The following is a 20477-nucleotide window of genomic DNA, read 5'->3' on the forward strand; positions in this document are numbered from 1 at the left end:
CTCAAGGTCAAAATCTCCCAAGCTGTACCGGGACCGAATTTCCGAGGATGCTATCCGTAGTTCTTCAGAATGATGTTTTGGATTCAATATGACATTTCCTTGTCCAATCTATGAGATAACAATTGCGTATGTGTCCGAACTCGTTGACCTTTCCAGTAAGGCATACGCAATCTCTCGATTTATAGTCATTTCCATTTCTGCAGATAAGTAGTCAGGTCAAGTGCGAACATGAATCGTGTTGAATCTTTGCTCCGTACGCCGTTTAGCCAGCTGCCTTTAGAGCAAAAATTAGAGGTAAAGCGACTAGGTCCGTATCAGCCTAGAAATTGCCCATTGGTCCAATCGTACGCCGGAGGAAAACGCACTCGTGCCTTTTCTTCAGCGCATTTCGATAAAAATGAATGGCTTACTTATGGCGAGGATAAAAACGCCTTGTTTTGCTCGCTTTCGGGACGAGAATCCTACCATATACAAATCGGGTCGGAGGCGCTGCAGCACTTTACAGAATTGCTGAGCATGGAACGATTAAAACACCACAAGGTGTCATGCGAATGCTCTTTGTAGGTAGTTGGTCTGTGTATTTTTTGGTATAGTCTTACTCGGCGCTTGCGTAATCTCTACCACGAAATCATAACGCATGCTACTAAGGATACCCTGATGATTGATTCGTGGCATGGGAACGATTCTTAGTTCGCGTACATTTTGTAAAATAATCATTTGAATAAAAAACAATGAATAAAACATTTGTTACCGCACTTCAAGTCACGCCACCGGCAAACCTCTCGCGGCACCTACGTTAAGAATCATTGTTTACGGGAAATTCGTGTGACCATCATGAACGTTGAAAAACGCTACTGTGACGTCATACTGATAACAAGTCGCCTGCCGCCCTTGCCCCACCACCCGATATTGTCACGAGCCGCCACTGCAGTGAACATATTGTCATCATAGTGCTGTGCACAGGCGAGGTTTTCACTCAAATGCTGACCAATTGACGAAGCATATGCTTGGTAATCGGCATAGCAGTCTGTTTTGGCAGCCAATTTGCACTGACGTGCAAGCTCCGTGCGAGTATTTGCGCATGTTTTTGACCGAATCAATTTTAGGATATGCTGCTTAATACACTCAAACAATCTTTGAGATGTACGTCCTACATACCTACTATCACTGTGGCACTTGTATTGGTAAACAACATTACTTGCAATAAAGGCAGGAAGTACATCTTTTCGAGAGTTGGGCAACAAGGGTTTCGTTGTGTTTGTGTACACCACATGCGTGTTAACGCTGTAATAACAACGGTGAACAGCTGATTTAATGAGTTTTTCAAAACGGTTATAGACACGTTACCTAGCCAAGTGTGCCGTTAACTCTTGAAAAGAGGCACCCGAAAAGTCTTCGAGTTCAATAAATATTATTATACAATGGATATCGTATTGAAAGCTATATTCAAGTTCTGTACCACGAACCAGCTATTTAAGTTATACAAAAGTTGAATATATTGGAGATATGTACGGACAAATTATATTAGCTTTAGAAAAGCGGCAAGGATTCCATCAACACTGTCTGCTTTATTGCTTCAAAGACCTACTATAACCTATAATTTCGCTTTCTGATGTGGATCTCAAATAGATAGATTTCGAAGAATTCTAGGCAAATGTCTGGCGATGGCAATTCGCGTGCTTGCGGTGGACCTAGTGTCAAAGGCATTGAAGGATTCAGCGATCTTACCCGGGTTATCATCATTTCGCCAATCGAATGAGCGCTGTTCAATTGCCTACTCGAAGTCCTAGAATCCTTATGAATGATACTGTCGATGATTTGCCACCTCTGTTAGCATTGTTTTTATTCACTAAGGGTGGATTGCACAGATGTCGATTAATCCCTAATCGCCGATTAAACGTCAGTAATCGGCTGGCTTCCGTGGCACAGATGCCGATCTGCCACTAATCGGTGAATTTTAATCGGCCAAATGTTATCCGCCGAGCGAGGTGTCTAGAAAGTTAATCGGCTGTGTGCTTCGCGTTGACTGCGGTCTGGGCTGGCTACAGGTACACTAGTATTTGGTATTGAGATGGTGTTAACTGGATGCTCTGACGTGCAGTTGCGGTGTTAGCTGAAAACATTGTACTCAGACACTACTACAACTGTTGGCGCATATTATGGGCGTGGGCCTACCACAGCCGATGTACCTTATGCTATGATTACCGGTATGACATTTTTTACAGACTGTACTGTACACTGTACAGAATTCGATAGTATACTTTGGAAATAAAATACGAAGACGGAAAATTGCAACAGACAGGAAAAGTTTAGAATAATTGAATGGATAGAAGAATTGAAACCAAAGAAGACAAAAAGACTGATGGCAAAACAAAAAGATGCGGACTGAGATGTAATCAGTAAGAAATATGCAGCTATGAATACTGGTCCTGCGCGTGCAGCCGTACAACTGGCCAAATCCACAATGTATTGAAAAATTTGAAACGAAAATCAAAAAAGTTATATGCATCACGACGCGTCGAACGGGCAAAAACTGGCCCACCTCCAGTTGACGAACTCCTTGGAAAAGGTTTTCGATAGGTAATTTTACTGACAATTCTTTAAAATTCGCACTAGGAGATGTATTGTTTCCATCTGTGTTTATTGTGAATCGCTACGTGCTTCATACTCACGTTTTAACGCTCGTTTTGAACTGAATAGACAAATTTTGATGATCATGAGTCTTTTTGTAATTCCCAACAAACCAGCCATATCCAGAGACTGCTGCACGTCTTCAGCTATACGAAAACTACACATGGGGAACACTGCTCAGCAAATTCCTAATGTGAATAGCTCCTTGATCAATCTGCAATTGATTTTTATAGCACTGGTATATTTATTATTACTTTTCAGACCGTATTCCATCTCAAATTGAATGTTTGAAACATCGGTATGACTACGAATGCGCATTCGATAGTCACACGAACAATGGTGAGTGCATTTTGGACATAAACTTTTTTAATATGTTACAACCAACGACAGAGGAACTTGCATCCAATTTTAACTTGCAACAGTCTGGCTTTGCTACTGTGCAGGTGCCTGAGCAGTATCGTTGGCCATATTATTGTTAGGCTTGCAACTTGACTTGAAGATTTGACTTCGAGTCAGGATTTCTCATACCGTATGTCATATTGAAGTCAGTGACTCGAGTCAAATCCATTCATCGTATTCCAACTCGAGTCAAGTCATGATTTTAGTCATCCATCCTTCCTATGTTTCGCGAGGTTAAGATAAACCGTGAAAAAATAATTTGAAAGTAACTTTTCTAATGTATTTCTAACTAAAATTTTTAAATAAAATGTTTATTCAGATGCATATTCCGAAGATTCAGTTTGCACCTTCATCGTCGACGAGGATGTGAACACAGAGGCTGGTTCTCCATGTCACAACAGCGATGGTAAGTTCAGGTACTAATTTGAAATCCATATGAATCGTGTTGGTACTAACATAGCCACACGAATACTTAAATGGAACATTGCGGGTTGTTTTGATTGACATTAACATTGCTCTATTGAATTTGAACTCTATTGAATCAATAAAACTGTTGTTAACCATAGTTTTCTTGCAGCAAATGAAATTGCTGCCCTTTTCGTTGTTGATGGTGATGTGACGCTTCCTTCAATTCCCTCGACAGACTTCAGGATGGAACACCAGACCGGTAAGTGTTAGCATACAATGATGGTGATGCAACCCACAGTTTATTCATTACTACATTCAGATATACAAGATGAAACAGAGAGCACAAAAATCTCAACGCTAATTGTCTCGAAAAAGAGAGTCAGGTGTGTTGATGAAAAAAATCATATTTTAACTATAATGTTGGTGATCAAAATGTGGTGTTCAGAAATGAGCGTCCTGGAAATGGCTAAGGAGCAGCATGATATCAGAATGAAATATTCTGAATTACAGATGCATGTCAAGTACCAGAAACTGGAAATGGAAAAAGAACTGCAAAATTGAGAAAATACAGCAACGAATCGAAATAGCACAAAAACCAGACTTGGACAACTAGTTAATTGGCTGTATAATTCTAACTTAATTTCTGGTTTTGCTGAAAATTCTACAGTAGAACTCTACAATACTAAGCGAGCTGTGCAGATTCAATTTTCACATATTCAGTAATCCCTACTCTAATTTAATTGAAAAATAACTACTGTGTCTAGAGTTCTATTCTAATTTGGAAAAATATGCAGCCATAATTATCATTATAGTCTAATTTTGAAAAGCTGATTTTCTAGTTGTCCAATTCTGACTACAGCATAGGCTACTGGATCTCGTAATAAAAATAATTGACAAGGAATTGAATGTGTGGTTATTGGTGTTCAAACACGAGATGAAATGCTCAAGACATTCCAGAGAAGTGATTTTGAACAATCTGTCTGCTCTGCGCTGAAGTCGTGCTCGGTTGTGCCGTCACGTTATCGGTGTCGCTAACCTCCAGGGTATATTCCAATGGATTTGCTCTGTCTTTGACCAATCTTCTTGGCACTCTCTCTTCTGCTAGGCTCTCTAACATCTGGAGGGTAGCAGGAACATTGAGGTATGGATCCATTGTTATTTTCAGTCGATATTGCACTATATTAATGTAGCTCTCTATAAAACAGGTTGTATTGAATTTTATGGTTGACCAAATTCTTGATAAACTGAAGTGAGGTTTGGCTGTCAACAAACAAGATTACTCAACTGGGTAACAGCAGATAACTTGGCATTGCAAAATTGTAACATAAATGACATATTATATGATAACATCGTCACATTGCACAACAGTTAGATCCTTGCAATGGCTAAAATTTACTTCTACACTCCTGCAGAGCCAATTGTCATTGGTATGGAGAAATCAAAATCGTATGCAAATGTGTGTGTATGAACTCAATTTGTTTATCTTCACATTGGTGAATCGACTATCATGACTAATGCACCAATAAACGGAAAATAAAATTATATCTGAAAAGTATCTATCTAGTTCTAGATATCCTGAGTAATGAGATAAATGTCCTGCAATATACGAAATTTGAAGGATTTTGGTGCGCTATTCTCCTACAATACCTCTTTTCATAACCTCAAAACGTTTGTTCTGGCGTTCATAACCTTACACTGTGCAGTAGCAACAGTTTAGTTAGCTGCTATACGCACATGACATCAACTAAACATACATATCTATGAAGAGCGCATCTCTCCCTTATGACGACACAGTTCATATCGCCACCGACCGAAAACAGCTGATTGCTAACGTACGTCATTTGCGTCGATTTGCGTCAGTAATCCGCGATAAGATAACTCACAGGCGAATCCGTATCTGTACCACAGAGTCACCAGGTGACCTTGCTCGCTGATTAAATTATCGCCGATTAAGGCAATCGGTGATTACTTTTCAATCGACATCTGTGCAATCCACCCTAAGAAAGCGTTTCAAAAATAGTTTTCCTTATAGTCTTCCTTTTGATACGAGTTAACTTATTCGTGTAAAAGGTTATTGAATTTCCTCTGCTCATCATTGTTCTTAGCTTAACGAGAAGAGGATAATGCATCCTGTTTCGTCATCTGATCAGGTTACCATCAGATATCCATGGTTTGCACAGTAATTTACCATCGCGCCTTTTGAGCGTACTCGACTGTTCGTTCAATAGGTCGTCAATGGCACACTTGAACGCATCGAAGTATGCTTCAACATAAACCAAGATTAAGGGTTTGTCGAACAATCCAAATAATATATATTGAGATTCGGTAGCGAACCGGGCTGGATCAATAGCATCAAGGTCACGTTTACGATAATGCAAGGGTTCATATTTGTTTGTTCTGAAATCAACTATACCCCAAAAACAGAGGTGGTCAGCTACGAAGCACTTCTACTTTTTCAAAGTACTCAAGTAGTTTTCCTCTACTTCTGGTAGTTACTCAAGTAGATCTGGTTCTCGCTACTTTTACTTTGTAATATTTTGTGATCTACTTACTTACTTTTCGCTATTTTCAGTTTGTCAAGTAGAGGTAGTTCAATTCTCCAATCAGGAAGATAGCCTCAGGAATTTCGGGGCTGTTTTAACGGAGTATCAAAATTTAATTTTCATAAAAGTTGAGTAAAGTACAGAATATTCGCCGCGTTTCGCGCGCAGTGGTTGCGGAGTAACCAGTGTGATCTCACGAAAGTATCGGTTAATATAATTAAAGTAGCGAGTTGGCGCGGTATCGTTCACTCCACATTGTCTCCCCCCGCCCATATGAAAGATTTCATCACGATATATATGGCTCATCATAACGTTTGAAACTGATGTTTGGCAATCTAGCATTTACTTATAATATCGTAATCTATCATGTCCGTGGCGTGTCCTAATCTGAGAAAGTGAACTCCGAGATTTTTTTAGTTTTAGAACTATTTTAGCATACCACCTTTGAAACTCTTTGGACTAAAGACATGAAATACATGTTCCGCTTTTAGAAGTAGCCTAGCATTTATATTTCACTTCCGATTCCCAGTATCCTATACTCTGAGTTCTAATTAATATAACTTATTCTGTCTGGATACCATACATGTTAAAGTATAAAAGCTAATGTAGTGATGCCTTTAATTTCCGGAAATAAAGCTACACAATATGGCATTTTTACGGTCCAACATATTTTTATAAACGTTTACTAATCGCGCAATGTATTCACACCGTATCCTATACAACTGCTCCGTATTTATCTTCGACTGAACTACGGGCCATATAATATTGGGGAGGGCGCCACACCATGATATTTTCTAAAACGTGCTGTTTGAGAAAATAGAGGATAAGTATCGCATTTCCATACCAATACTATCATTTTCATCCCAGGATGCGGACGAATGCTTATGCTGTAGAAAAATGGATACCTCCTGGTATGCATCAATAGGAATCAAGCTTGGCACCGTTCGCATAGCTCAATTTGCACCTTTTGACAATCCAAGTGAACGAATTAGGATCGTTTCACAACTACTTACTTACTTGAGTAGATTGAAAGTCAGGCAATTCTACTTCTACTTCAAGTAGTCTTAGGTTGCTTATGGAAGAAGTGCTTCTACTTGCACATGAGTAGATTTTTTCCTCGCTACTTCTACTTCTACTTGAGTAGCTTTCTTGACTACTTTGACCACCTCTGCGCAAAAACGGCAAAGTGGTCAGATGTTACGTATACATCATAACGTTTTGTTGCGCCGATAGCAGACGATAGATATAAACGTAAGACCTTGGTAGTTTTCACACTCTGTTTAACGTCCACTTGCGAATGAATATAACTTTATCAGTTACACGAGCTTTCGGAGCGCCGCTCCTTCATCTTAACACCCGATGATATTACCATCGCCGAAGCGGTATCAGCTTGACCCCTGATGTAGTAGAGGTGATGATGCCCACAAATGCCGACGCGAAAAATTATTGGTAGGAAACAACTTGCTTCACTCGAAATAATCATCAGATTACACTGGTCGACATCATTTTTCTTTTCTGGCCAAAATGATGACTATTAAGTCAATTTTCGTACACTGATTACGAATATGAAGTCGCTTTTTTTCTCCCACGTCAGGATTTTTTATAATCTGTGATTTAAAATTTTGCATTTTAGTGCTAAAAAAGCCTGTTCTGTGACGTATTCCATGCTGTTTGGTCATAGCTATCACCATTGTGACGTCGTGAGCAGTGGTCAAAGTACATAGGCCTACCATAGGTACTCAAGTAGAAGCAGAGGTAATGATGTCAATTTCTACTCAAGTAGAAGTAGAAGTAACGGCGTCAATTTCTACTCAAGTAGATGTAAAAGTAACTTTTTACAAATATGTAAAAAAGTCATTATATAGGTCTAGTTTTTGATATCACCATCAATTTAATAATATTTTCTTCCTTTCAAAACATCACAAGACTGCGATACAATGAAAATATAGGAAGGCGTCGAAACGACTTGGAGTAGTCTTTGAAATCAGACATCAGACATCTGCAATAAGACCTGGGTCTAGGCGATGTAAAGAAGAGGTATGCACCAGACATGGGGTAATCGTGATTAGTAATCGTAATCGATTACGACGATTACAGCATTTCCAAGTAATCGTAATCGCAATCGATTACATTCGAAAAAAATTCGAAGTAATCGTAATCGTAATCGACTACTTCACATATCTAATCGATTTCTTTGTGAATGAACGATTACTTTTCATTTGTGCAATGCCCATGAAATAAACTGAAGATTCATGAGCAACGAAGAGTGTGATTTAAAACAGGTTTTGGATAGCAGAAATGTCGGGTTTACAAACGCCTCTGCTCATTATTGCGTCACAAGTATTAACTTGATTCTTGTTTGCGTAACGAATTATCCGCACGTAGTAAATAGATATTCGATGTACATGTACGTACATTGTACATGTAGTACTGTGATTGTAAGAACAACCGCTGCGGATTATGTCAGGTTATCAATACACTGCACACGCCACTACCTCGCAGCAAGATTAATAATCACCACTCGGCCTAGTTTCGAATAGTAACGTATGTACAAATTGTACAATGTATTGATGTTTTGTTATGCTTACGTAAACACAATCTGATCGTAGCTGATTGGCGAGCGGTAGGCCTATTTATGTATACACTGGACAAAGATTTGAAATTTTGTACCCGTCAAATTAAACATGACAATTTCTACACCGAAGCATTAAAAACCAGGCTGCTGATAAAAAAATCATTACGAGCCGTTATTTTCCGTTACTCGTATAACGGCAGATCGAAATATCTGTATTAAGTGGATTACAGGCAGAAGTTGATGTTTACCTTATCATATTCTCATACGGCCCTACTTGAAACGGGTAACAATTGTTATTTCGCACTTTTATACTCAGCATTCGGATCTGCTACTAGCCATCCGCTTACACACCATGTTAGCGTGGATTGCAGCTAGAATCAGTACCGAAACAGCACTTCGCCACCGCCATTCTCACAAATGGTGATCGTGTGCTCCCCGTAAGGCGATCAATAGAGCGTGTGGCAGGCGAAGTCTCCCAGACCCTCCTTAACGACCGGGCTTTTCACAAGAACGGGAAAACACGATTTGATGCGATGGATCCGCTGTGCATTTGCTGTCAAGTCGCGCCGGGCGCGAATATTTAGGCACATAATTTACAACTATAACTTTATTGTATGTTATTATCTCGTGACCTCCTGTCTGCTATATAGTCAACAGATATCGGAGTCGCCCAAACGTAGCAGACGAAAAGAAAACTAAACGAAAAACTTTCGTGAGGCACACCCAGAAATTGTCATTTATGCACGTGGTCCATCATTTTCCTCAGTGAGTACCCCCGGATGGCGTTTGTATTGTGGGGCTGAGATTGAGAAGACTATATATTCTTCGCGACTATCCAGCGCGGCTATGGACAATGGACAAATACACAATGTTTCGGCCAATGTGTGTTGCGGCGCGGTATTGGCTGGCACCGAAATAGGCATTTCGGTGTGAATCATGCAATGGTATATTATGTCAAACACAGGAAATGACGTCATTATGGCTCATTTAAAAATAAAGACCTTCTCTCATGAGGCCTTTTCATCTCATTGTTGCCTTCCAAAGATAACTTCTCAGAAGCAAAATGAATGTAATCGTGAGTAATCGTGATTACTTTTCCAGAGTAATCGTAATCGTAATCGACTACTCGCGGATTTTGATGTAATTGTAATCGTAATCGTAATCGCGTGATTCATAAGTAATCGTAATCGCAATCGATTACATTCATGAAGTAATCACCCCATGTCTGGTATGCACTGCACAATGAATGAAAAATAAAGCGACATTGAGGCTGTGAAGCATTTGAAAACAAAAATATTTACCCTTCGGTGTGCCAATATGGTTTGAAAACAGCCACATGGACATGGAAAAGATTGTTACTTTTTGTCTTGTTTTTTTAATTTAATATCAAAAATCAGCATAACAATCAATATCCAATTTGACTTGTGCAATACGCCGATTCCTCATGGGCCAGATGTTGCAATTGCATTGCCTTCAAAAGTTTTACCAGCAGTTGACCAAAAATTCTCTCGGTGAAGAGTATTTGTCTGAAGAATGTTCTCAGCATGAGTGTGATGGTGATCAGCAGCTATATAAAGTTGAATCAAGCTGAACTGAATAACTGTGTCAAAAAATTTGAATTTGCCAAATGAATCTGCTCTTATTGTAGGCTCCAGATTAAAAGCCAAGCATATAGCCTACTTTGCACTGATACCACTTTTGCTTGGTATATGCATCGTGATAGTGAATACGCTCTCTTCATTGCCGGCGAATCCTCTTTAGTCTATTGTGTCGATGTCTAAGGTATCATAGACATTGGGAACCGTGAATTGTGCCTCTTTATTTATGCATCAAGCTTAAAAGCTGTTTGTCGCACAATACAAAGCAATGTGCTTTTATCCCTGTTCTGTAAGCATCAAGAGGTCTTACGAGAATATCAAATTTGGAATAAAGTATTCAAACTACTCAAACATGTAAAGTTTCCGTTGATTTTGAACTCATAAATGTACTGCTGGTTCAACGATCTAAAACTACAAGGTATCCTTGTTTTATGTGTGAATGGAACAGTAGAAATCATCGAATTAAACGTAAGTGGCCAATGAGGGAGTATCTTACACCAGGCTTTAAGTGTTTTATAGCCTGCTCTTATCGACAGATCTAATGTTGTATTTCCATCATTATATGTTAAACTGTATGTCACGAAAAGTTTTTAAAAGCTCTGATCAAAGAGAGTGCACGTTCTAAATACATTCACGAAACGTTTCTTCACTTGAGTGCTGTTACAGTTAAAGAGGGTGGATTTGTTGGATCTCAAATCATAATACTCACCAAAACCCCTATCTCTTATTGGGAAGTCGGATTTGGAAAAAATACACGACTCTCCCTCATTGAAGTTGCATCTAATTTTCTTGAAAATACTAAGGATCCTTTTTATTTGGAGGGTTTAGTTCAAGATAGTCAAACCTCAATCCAATAAAGTAAGTTGAGAGCTTTGTAGGATGTGTTTCTCATCATAAACGGACCTAAACGGGCAAATGCGCCCTTAATACAGGCGTTTTTTAGTAAAATTTTCAATCGACTTTTTCGAAAAAGTGTGACGTGATGGGTTAATTCTGATGGCAAATTCGGAATCAGCATCGTCAAACTAGGTAAACACAATTAATCGTTCTAAAAAAAAGAAGAAAAAAAGTTGAAAAATGTCGACCAGTGTTATATATTTTCATCCGAACAGACAAGACACTGTATGCAACCTAATGAACAGACGATATGAGGATATAGTAGGCTTACCATACGTCCTCTTTTTTGACTTTTTTGAAAGTGTCCTCGGAGGACGCCCTTTTGTCCTTTTTTTGAGATTTTGTCCTCTTTTTTGAAAATTGAGGTCAGATTTAGAGCAAATTGCGAGTGATATGCCGCAAATTAGCACAGAAGTGAAACTCCGGCGGGTATTTCGGAGTGAAAAACGGTGATTTTAGCGATGACCTTTTTTTTTAGTCATCCACCTGGCAATGTGGAGAGAGAAACGATATTTTGAGATCTGAGCGGAACAGATGACTTTTTTTTTTTTTTTTTTTTTAGTCAACCGTTCACAAAGTGGGAAATATTCACCGATTTTTGAGAAATCTACTCCGGCTTTGCAAGTTGCAATTTTCTGAAAAAGTGACCAGTCACGTTCTCTCATTGCTCAATGAGCTTTTTTAATGGAACTACTATAGACTTATCTTTCCATATGTATCATATGATTGGCTTTTACGCACAATAATAGCTGATAGTTATCAGTTATCAATGGGCGCCAAGCGCGAAAATGTCATCACAATGGTAGTCAGCATTTTTTCTGTCGTAATTTTTTCACACAGTGTATAAGGCTTAAAATCCCTATATATAAGGGAATGCTCTTAACTGAGTAATTCCTAACCAAAAACTATCATGTATGCAAAGCTGTGTCATTTTATACGCGTGAAAATCGGATGAAAGCATCCCCTAGGCTAATGGTTGTCAAGTTAATGCTACTTTTCACAAGACGGTGTTTATACAGGGGTGAAAATGTCGCCCTTGTAACTCGAAATTCCTGCTGCTTCATGGGTTGATTTCTTTTGTAAGGGACAAATGAGGGACCAATAACCGTGGTCCCGAAGGGATTTGCTGATCACACGATAGCAGCCGAGGGGAAAATGTCGCCAAAAATTAGGGGGACACGAAATTGTCCCCCAAATTTTACGTACCCGAACTTCTACAAAAATAAGTACGATTGTCTCCCAAAGTAGCCTAATAGGTAGATATATAGCTAGGCTTACCATACGTCCCGTTTTAGGCGGGACAGTCCCGCTTTTTAACGCCTTGTCCCGGCGTCCCGACCAGTCAGCCAAACGTCCCGCTTTTTAAGGCCGTAATGTATAGGCTTACCATACGTTCTCTTTTTTGAAAATTGAGGTCAGATTTAGAGCAAATTGCGAGTGATATGCCGCAAATTAGCACCGAAGTGACGCTCCGGCGGGTATTTCGGAGCAAAAAACTGTGATTTTAGCTCTGAGCGAAAAGCTTTTTTTTTTTTTTTTAGTCATCCACCTGGCAATGTGGAGAGAAAAGCGGTATTTTGAGATCCGAGCGGAAAGATGACCTTATTTTTTTAGTCAACCGATCACAAAGTGGGAAAAATTCACCGGTTTTTGAGAATTCTTCTCCGGTTTTACAAGTCGTAAATTTCTGAAAAAGTGTCCCCCTTTTAGATTTCCAAAATATGGTAAGCCTATATATAGCCTATATATATATTAGGGTTGACCAAAATTTGGAAAATCTCAAGACTGATGGGTATCAATGTCTCATTCTATAGATTACTGATAAAAACAGCAATGAGCCTGCAGCAAGCTCATAGGAAAGTCGTTAAGATTTGTCGCAAAGCGTTTGAAAGTAGCTACCGACGAGTGGGCGTGCCAGCGACCATAGAACTGCGACAAGACTACTAATCACGAAATCAGAGCTCTCGATTGACTAATCAGCTATGCTTCAATGATCACGACGGTGGTTGCTTGCTGATTAGTTGTTAAAGGAGGCTGCTAATAGCGGGGATTCTGTAAGCGTATTGTAGGTTGGTTGGCATTTATGATTAATTCAGGACATGTTGGAGTTACTTTTCATTCAGTGTGCATGCCTCTTATTTACTTCGCCTAGGCCAGGGGTTCTCAAAGGGTGGGCCATGGCCCACTGGTGGGCCACAGAGCATTTTGAGGTGGGCCACAGAGCTATTGAGAAAATTTCACAATTAATGTAAGTTTAGTTATATTTTTTATGTTATTCGCTAAAAATAGATTCGTATTATGTAATTATACGTAGGCTACATTGCTACAAAACTTTTCATCCGACCCTGATTAGACGTAGTGGCATGTATGAAGTCAGCATGTACAAATCGATAACGTTAGGGAGAAACAGTGGCTTTTTCTACTGGCTATGACAACCTACTGCTAACAGCAACTAAAATAATTTCCAGTGTATAATAACTGGAAGATAATGCTGAAGTAACCAAGTATTCCGGCAGCGTCATTGGCCGTATGCTGTTGAAAGGGGTATGCAATGAACTCGCAATGAAGTGAAATTGATGTACAGATTTACTGTACTTCGGCAGGCCGTATTATTGTAAGCTAAAATACCCATAATTGCAAATTATTAGCGACTTCTGGCGAAGGTATACTGCACCACATCAACGAATCTTAATGGATTTAGGATTTATCGGAGCGTATTAATCTTTCAAGTCGGTTTAAAATGTCCGGCCTGGAAATCATTGTACATAATGAAAGAGTCACAGGAATTGATTGTATCATTGGATTGAATATTCTGACATCGCAACTTCAGTTGTTTTGGTACAAGACATATGAAGTAGCCTACATAATGCATATTGAAAAATCTTTCTTCACTTCTCTGTAGTACCCCATCCACCAATGAATTGTTCGATGCTGCTGATGATTATAATATTCCCCACAATAGTATCACTAAAGTCCCAATCACACAGTGCAGGGATCTAACCATCGTGTTTCGTGACGCGAATGGAGCAGCGGACGAAAATAATCTACTTAGGAGTTATAGCTTATGATCTACCAGGGCCGTAACTACCGCACCTACACCCCAATTGCGGAACTCGAAGGGGCCCAGATTATGTCGTTGGTCGTTTATTGGAGGATATTTATTCAACTTGAATTTTTTTTTCGCGCTTGGCGCGATTTAATATCCCGGGAAATCGAGATTTAAATATCATCAGTCAGAGAAAAATGCGCATATTTGAGAGACATAGGCATATCGGCGCTGTCCATGACCACGCATTGAACAGGATTATGACTCTACATACGAGGTGGGCCACGGCCAAGAAATGGCTGAGAACCCCTGGCCTAGGCTAAGTCGGGTGTCTGATCTTAAGGCTACTCCAAATTGTTTCGACACCTTCCTATCTTTTTATTGTATCGCAGTCTTGTGATGTTTTGAAACGATTAAAATATTAATAAACCTGATTGATTGATTGATTACGAAATACATGATGATAAACCTGCTTCACCTGAACTTTTATAGCATGACTGGCTCTCTTGTGAAGGAAACCGCCGTAGTCTAAATGTCTGTTTTGACCGAGGGAAAGCACAGAACACGCGGAGAAATATTCCAATGGCGCTCAGTCATGTGGCGAACGAATTTCTCGTTCCAGAAGTGATGCATCATCATTGAATACCTACAGTTAATATTTGCACAACACAGATGACGGTTGCACTATAACTGCTATATTCTTTATTTTATGCTAATTCACGAAATAATTTTGGGCCCCCTTAGAGATCGGCGCCTCCCCCCCCCCAATTGCGAGGTTTGGGTGCGGCAGTTACGGTTCTAATGTCATGGATATGTAGGGGGTAGGGTATTGCACCATATCATTTTTCAACTTTCTGAGGTTTCGTATTTTATCTTGTATTTTGGCTGACTGGGGATATACTGCTACTTGCGTATCGCAGTGGTGCGTTTTTTTGTGTTTATAATCAACTATTATTATTCGTTCTTCAATTCGGAATAAATGGACACTCCATCTATATTTAAAACAGAAAAATGCAATGACTTTGAATGATATCTCGTACTTTGAAAATTCAATTCGACTTGACTAGTGACCTGACACTTGACCCGTGACTTGACTTGAGTCCAGACATTGGGTAATCGCGATTAGTAATCGTAATCGATTACGACGATTGCAGCATTTTCAAGTAATCGTAATCGCAATCGATTACATTCGAAAAAAATCCATAGTAATCGTAATCGTAATCGACTACTTCACATATCTAATCGATTTCTTTGTGAAAGAACGATTACTTTTTATTTGTACAATGAATATGACATTACCGAACATTCGTGAACAAGGAAGAGATGTTATACCAGGTTATTGATAGCGCAAACGGTCGATTTTCAAACGCCACTGCTCATTATTACGTCATAAGTATTAGCTTTGCTCGTCCTTGCGTAAGCAGTATCCACACCTAGTAAATATATATTCGACGCTCATTGTTGTGTTATTGTTAGAACAGTGTAAGCCATGCTGTATATGAGGTTATCAATACACTCCAGACGCCACTACCTCGCAGCAAGATAATAATCACCACTCTGCCTAGTTTCAAATAGTAACTTATGTATTGGTGTTTGGTTATGCTTAATTAAACGCAGTTTGACCGTTGCTGCTTGGCGAGCAGTAGGCCTATCTATGTAGTATACGTATGTATTGTACGTACACCGGACAAAGATTTGAAATTTTGCACTCAAATAAAACATTACGATGGTTAAAATCAACAGCTGCTGATATATCATAACCGACCCGTTCTTTGCTGTTTCTCGTAACGGCAGCTTTCAGTATCTGTATTAAGTGTAAAGTAGAATTTTAGGTTCACTTTGTCTTATTCTCATATGACTCAAGTCAGCTAGTATATGGACGAGTCCGAGTCATCGTGTTTGGCTCGTGTACGATCCCAAGTCGTTATGTTCACAGATCAGTTTTCAGATCAATCCGGTTCAACCCCCTTTTTTCAACTTTGCTCGAGTGATATAGAATGGCTCGTACATAATTTAGTAATTTTCACCAGTTTTCACCGTTTACGGCCCTATTTCCAAGTATCAGGACTGATAGACGAAAAACAAATAATGTGGTAACTTTACTATTCTTCGAAGTTACGTGGAATGCCTGTCTTAGCCGTTCTAGTCTCGAGTCATATGACTTGGCTCGAGTCATGCAAAATTTGAAAAAATGACTCGAGTCAAGTCTAGCCACCAAAACATCGCGACTCGAGTCGAGTCATGACTCGAGTCATTACAATCCTGGGTATTGGGGCCCCATAGGGTGGTCAGTTTTCAAGGTGATGACTGAATTTCGTCAATAATATTGGTAATTACATTATATTGCTATTAATTCAGATTTACCGGTAGAGCTGGGGGCACGTAATTCATAATTATAGCATCTGGTAAGTTGTTATAATTACTTTATTGTATGTTGGTGATTCGTGACCTCCCGTTTTTTATATAATCAAAAGATACTGTAGTCGCCCAAACGTAGCAGACTAAAAAAAACTTTCATGAGACGCACACACAAATTGTCAAGCCTTCATTCCTCTGTGAGTACCCCGGGTGGCATTTGCATTATTGGGGCTCAGGTTGGAAAGAACGGACTATTCGTGACGCCCACAGAACGCGGCTACTGACAACGGACACATACCAAAAGTTTTAGCACGAAAGTCATTCTTTGGTAGCACACTTTGTGGAGTTGCATGTTGGCCGAAATTGCATACGTCTTTTGGTGTGTCGTGGCGGAAAATAACCGCCACGGAAATGCCTATTCCTATAAATTATGCTTGCTTTTTTTCTTGAGGGGGAGAGGTAAGAATTATAAAATCAAGCTATTTAGAGACATTAAATCCCGAAGCTCGAAGAAAATTTTCAAGGTAATTAACTCTCTTGAAAATACTCTATAATAATTTATGTTGATTTACGAAATACTTTTGAGTCGCCTTAGAGCTCGCTCCCGGTCGTATTGGGAAGTTTGGAGTGCGGCAATTACGGACCTGGCAATGCCTGGCAATTACGGACCTGGCAATGCAAATCGTTAGGTGCGACGAATAGTCCTACGTAGAGTTGGGCAATGGGTGGATTATGACGTAACAAGCAAATGATGTATGATTTATAAAGAAAGTTGTTATCTCATTAGACCTTTTCATCGCAAGCCTTGTGTTGTCTTCCAATATCTCTTCTGAAATTAGTTCCAAGAAGCAAAACAAATGTAATCGTGAGTAATCGTGATTACTTTTGAAATGCAATCGTAATCGTAATCGACTACTTCCTGATTATGCTGTAATCGTAATCGTAATCGCGGGATTCACAAGTAATCGTAATCGCAATCGATTACATTCGTGAAGTAATCACCCCATGTCTGCTTGAGTCACCTCCAAAAATCGAGTGACTTGACTTGACTCAAGTCACCATTGAAAATCAAATGACTTTGACTAGGCTCGAGTCAAAAGGTGCAATGACTCGAAGGTATTGACTTGATCCCAACACTGCAGCAGCATCATCCTCTGCGTGCGCGTGTGTGTGTGTGTGTTTCTGTGTGTTGGGGGGTCAACGACATTATGCGCAAAAGAAGCAAATTCATAAATTGTGACGTATTTGTGACTACCGGCTATATGACTGCCAATTTAATAGTGCAGTGAATAATAGGCTACATCACAAATATTTTGTATGTATGGTATCCACACCACGCATTGTGATATATGCCGTGACGAAACATCAGCAGATATTTCGGAGGTGAAGCAACCCTTTCTGCGCAGAAGGGCGTCACTATGTAATTATTAAACCAATCTCCTAGTTTGATGATTGAATATATTATATCATTTGCCGGTTGACGCCTCCATCCTATGCGGAATGACATTGTTTGAATTGGACCGATTTTCGAGTTTCGCGATTTAATCTATTGCTTTACAAGCGCAGCTGACATAACGTAATGTTTGCTACAAGTTGCAACAACTGGTCCTAATAATCAAACAATTACCATTGGTTGCTATGAAACGAACAAATATTGGTTGTGCAGCTTGCTAAATATTCAGCGAGAAGGGCAATGGCCTCGACATTATGATTGATTGTGATGCGCACGATGACGTTTGACCTATATTCCTGATCCTGTGTAGATTACATGCACCAACGTACGTATAAAATGCACAAGCACGGTGCGCGTGTATAATCGTACACCAGGGGTGGCCAACCTTTTCAGCTAAGGGGCCACATTGGATTGACGAACTATAGCGCGGGCCACTAGCCGCGCGAAGCAAGAAAAATTTTCGAAGTTCATAGGTCAATAATATTGTCACTTGACTATATATTGCGGGCCTGCTGTATATCGCTGGGCACAGTTTTCTTGGAATGGACTATTCGGCGCCTGGGCCTCGATATCGAAAGCTTCGACCAACATGCGTCAATCATTTTGTGCCTAGGTTTCAGTCGACGGTCTTTCTGCAAGCGCAAACGCAAGGTCGCATATGTTGAACGACACTTTGCCTCGTAATCGCGAATAGTTAGACTCAATCTGATACATTAGGCGTTCTTTCATTTCCACAAAGGGGGAACAATATCAAAAGCAAGAAATCGAGTGACAACATGTTGCACGAAGCGTGAATAAAATTTTTACTTTAGATAAATCGATCGCAAATTGTTTTGCTTTACTGTAGTGTACGAAGATCTACCCAAATGTGACTGGCTCGTGAATCTGCCAATGCGTCGGAACTGATATTTTAGTCATCACATCTCAAGTGCGGCCAGACTAATCAAATTTTTGGTTGGCCTTGCAAGTTCACAATCTGTGCAATCCATTTTTGATAATATTACTAATTTCGGAAATTAGGCTACCTCGCGGGCCACGGGTTGGCCGGCCCTGTCGTACACGGTAACCCTTATTCGGTGGCCAAGGTCAGTAATGAAGTACTGCTTTTTGCGAGGGAGTTACCGTAGGCTTGCAATACGTCCTGATATTCGCGGACATGTCCGGAATTTTTTTGTCAAAACTGTGTCATGGAGGAAGTAGGCCTACTAAAATATGCTTAGATGTCCGGAATTTTCATAAATTGGATTTTAGACCGATTTTTTTTCTGGGATGTCAGTTGTCATTTCCCCCCAATTTTTTCCAAGTTACGTCTCCTCCATCAGTTCTACCGCTTAAATCACGTCACATGGACTGGAAAAGGAAAATATTTGATAGTAATTATAGAGGAGGGCAAAGTCAAGCACCTGATGGATTCGGTTCTGAATCGAGTCCACTGAATCGAGTATTACTTATAGTGAATGGTGACGTCACAATCTTCTGAAATAGAACAATGTGAAAACGTTACACATTGTATGCCGTGCCTATTTCGGTGTACTTTGTGACTATGCTGTGGCGTTCGATCATGACTTCACAGTTAAGTCATTTCCACTAACGTGCGTAGCTCTGTTCACTACATGTTTCGTTTCGAGATTTACGACGTTTCAGCCAGAAAATAGCATCGAAACTATAAATCTCGTTTATATATTAGGTTTATTGGCAAGGAGCGTATATGATTTCATTAGTCGAAAAAAATCATCTACTACTCGACTCGAATCACCGTGCCCAGCCGTAATAGTAATATGCGCAACTACCAATACTACGGACGAAATTCATTCATGAATTTGAAATTTTCGCCCTTCGCGCAACTAGACATCAAATCAAATAATCAATAATAATAAGAATAATCGTGAGATTATATTTTCATTTGATCAATACACACATGTACACCATAAGATGCAATGCGATGTAGTGAAGAGATAGGAGAATGCCAATAGACCAGTTGCGGTCTCTTAATCTGACGTCCACCTCGGCATAGTGCCCGATGTCACAGTTCTTTCGATGTCAATATCTATTCCGCGGAACTTTCTTGCTCTTTCCATTCCTTGTGTGTACGTTCTTTCATCGGATCTTTTTCTGTTATTTTTTTTCACCGTTAGAACGACGACGCGGGGAAGAGGAGCTCAGATAAACCTTCGACGCGGAATCGTACCACTGCCGGCCGGGCATCAGGGGCTTATCCAAATAACTTTTCATAACAATCATATACTCGCGATTTCGGTGCGCATAGAAAGCCGATATAAATAAATAGATATGAGTACGGAGTTCACCGTACCTCGCTTTAACGATTTGCGTAGTCTATTTAATAAATGATCAACGAGCGGATGAAACATATAGTCAATCGCCTGGCCTGACGTAATTCTCGCAAAAGAGGAACTGGTGCTGTAGTCTGTGGCCCGCACGATACGCCCTAAGTGCAAACGATATTCAGTTAAGTGATTGCCGACGTTGGAGGCTGGGCCTAGTCGAATAGTACTTCCGAAGCTATACGCTCTTTCTATGCAATTTGTTCTAGTGGAAGGTGTCTAGCCAC

The 20477-nt window shown here is 39.9% G+C and overlaps 1 long non-coding RNA gene across 1 annotated transcript; it reads left to right on the forward strand.

The window, feature by feature from the left end:
- The first annotated feature begins 1170 nt into the window (after window positions 1–1170).
- Window positions 1171–4339, forward strand: LOC145445404 (uncharacterized). Its single transcript, XR_013917005.1, has 5 exons — window positions 1171–2970; window positions 3350–3436; window positions 3608–3697; window positions 3758–3821; window positions 3949–4339. It is a non-coding gene; the product is annotated as an uncharacterized LOC145445404 (long non-coding RNA).
- The last annotated feature ends 16138 nt before the right edge of the window (window positions 4340–20477 follow it).

The sequence above is a fragment of the Botryllus schlosseri genome, chromosome 8 (assembly GCF_051294905.1).
Source record: "Botryllus schlosseri isolate E-star chromosome 8, Bs_hap1, whole genome shotgun sequence".
NCBI lineage: Eukaryota > Metazoa > Chordata > Ascidiacea > Stolidobranchia > Styelidae > Botryllus > Botryllus schlosseri.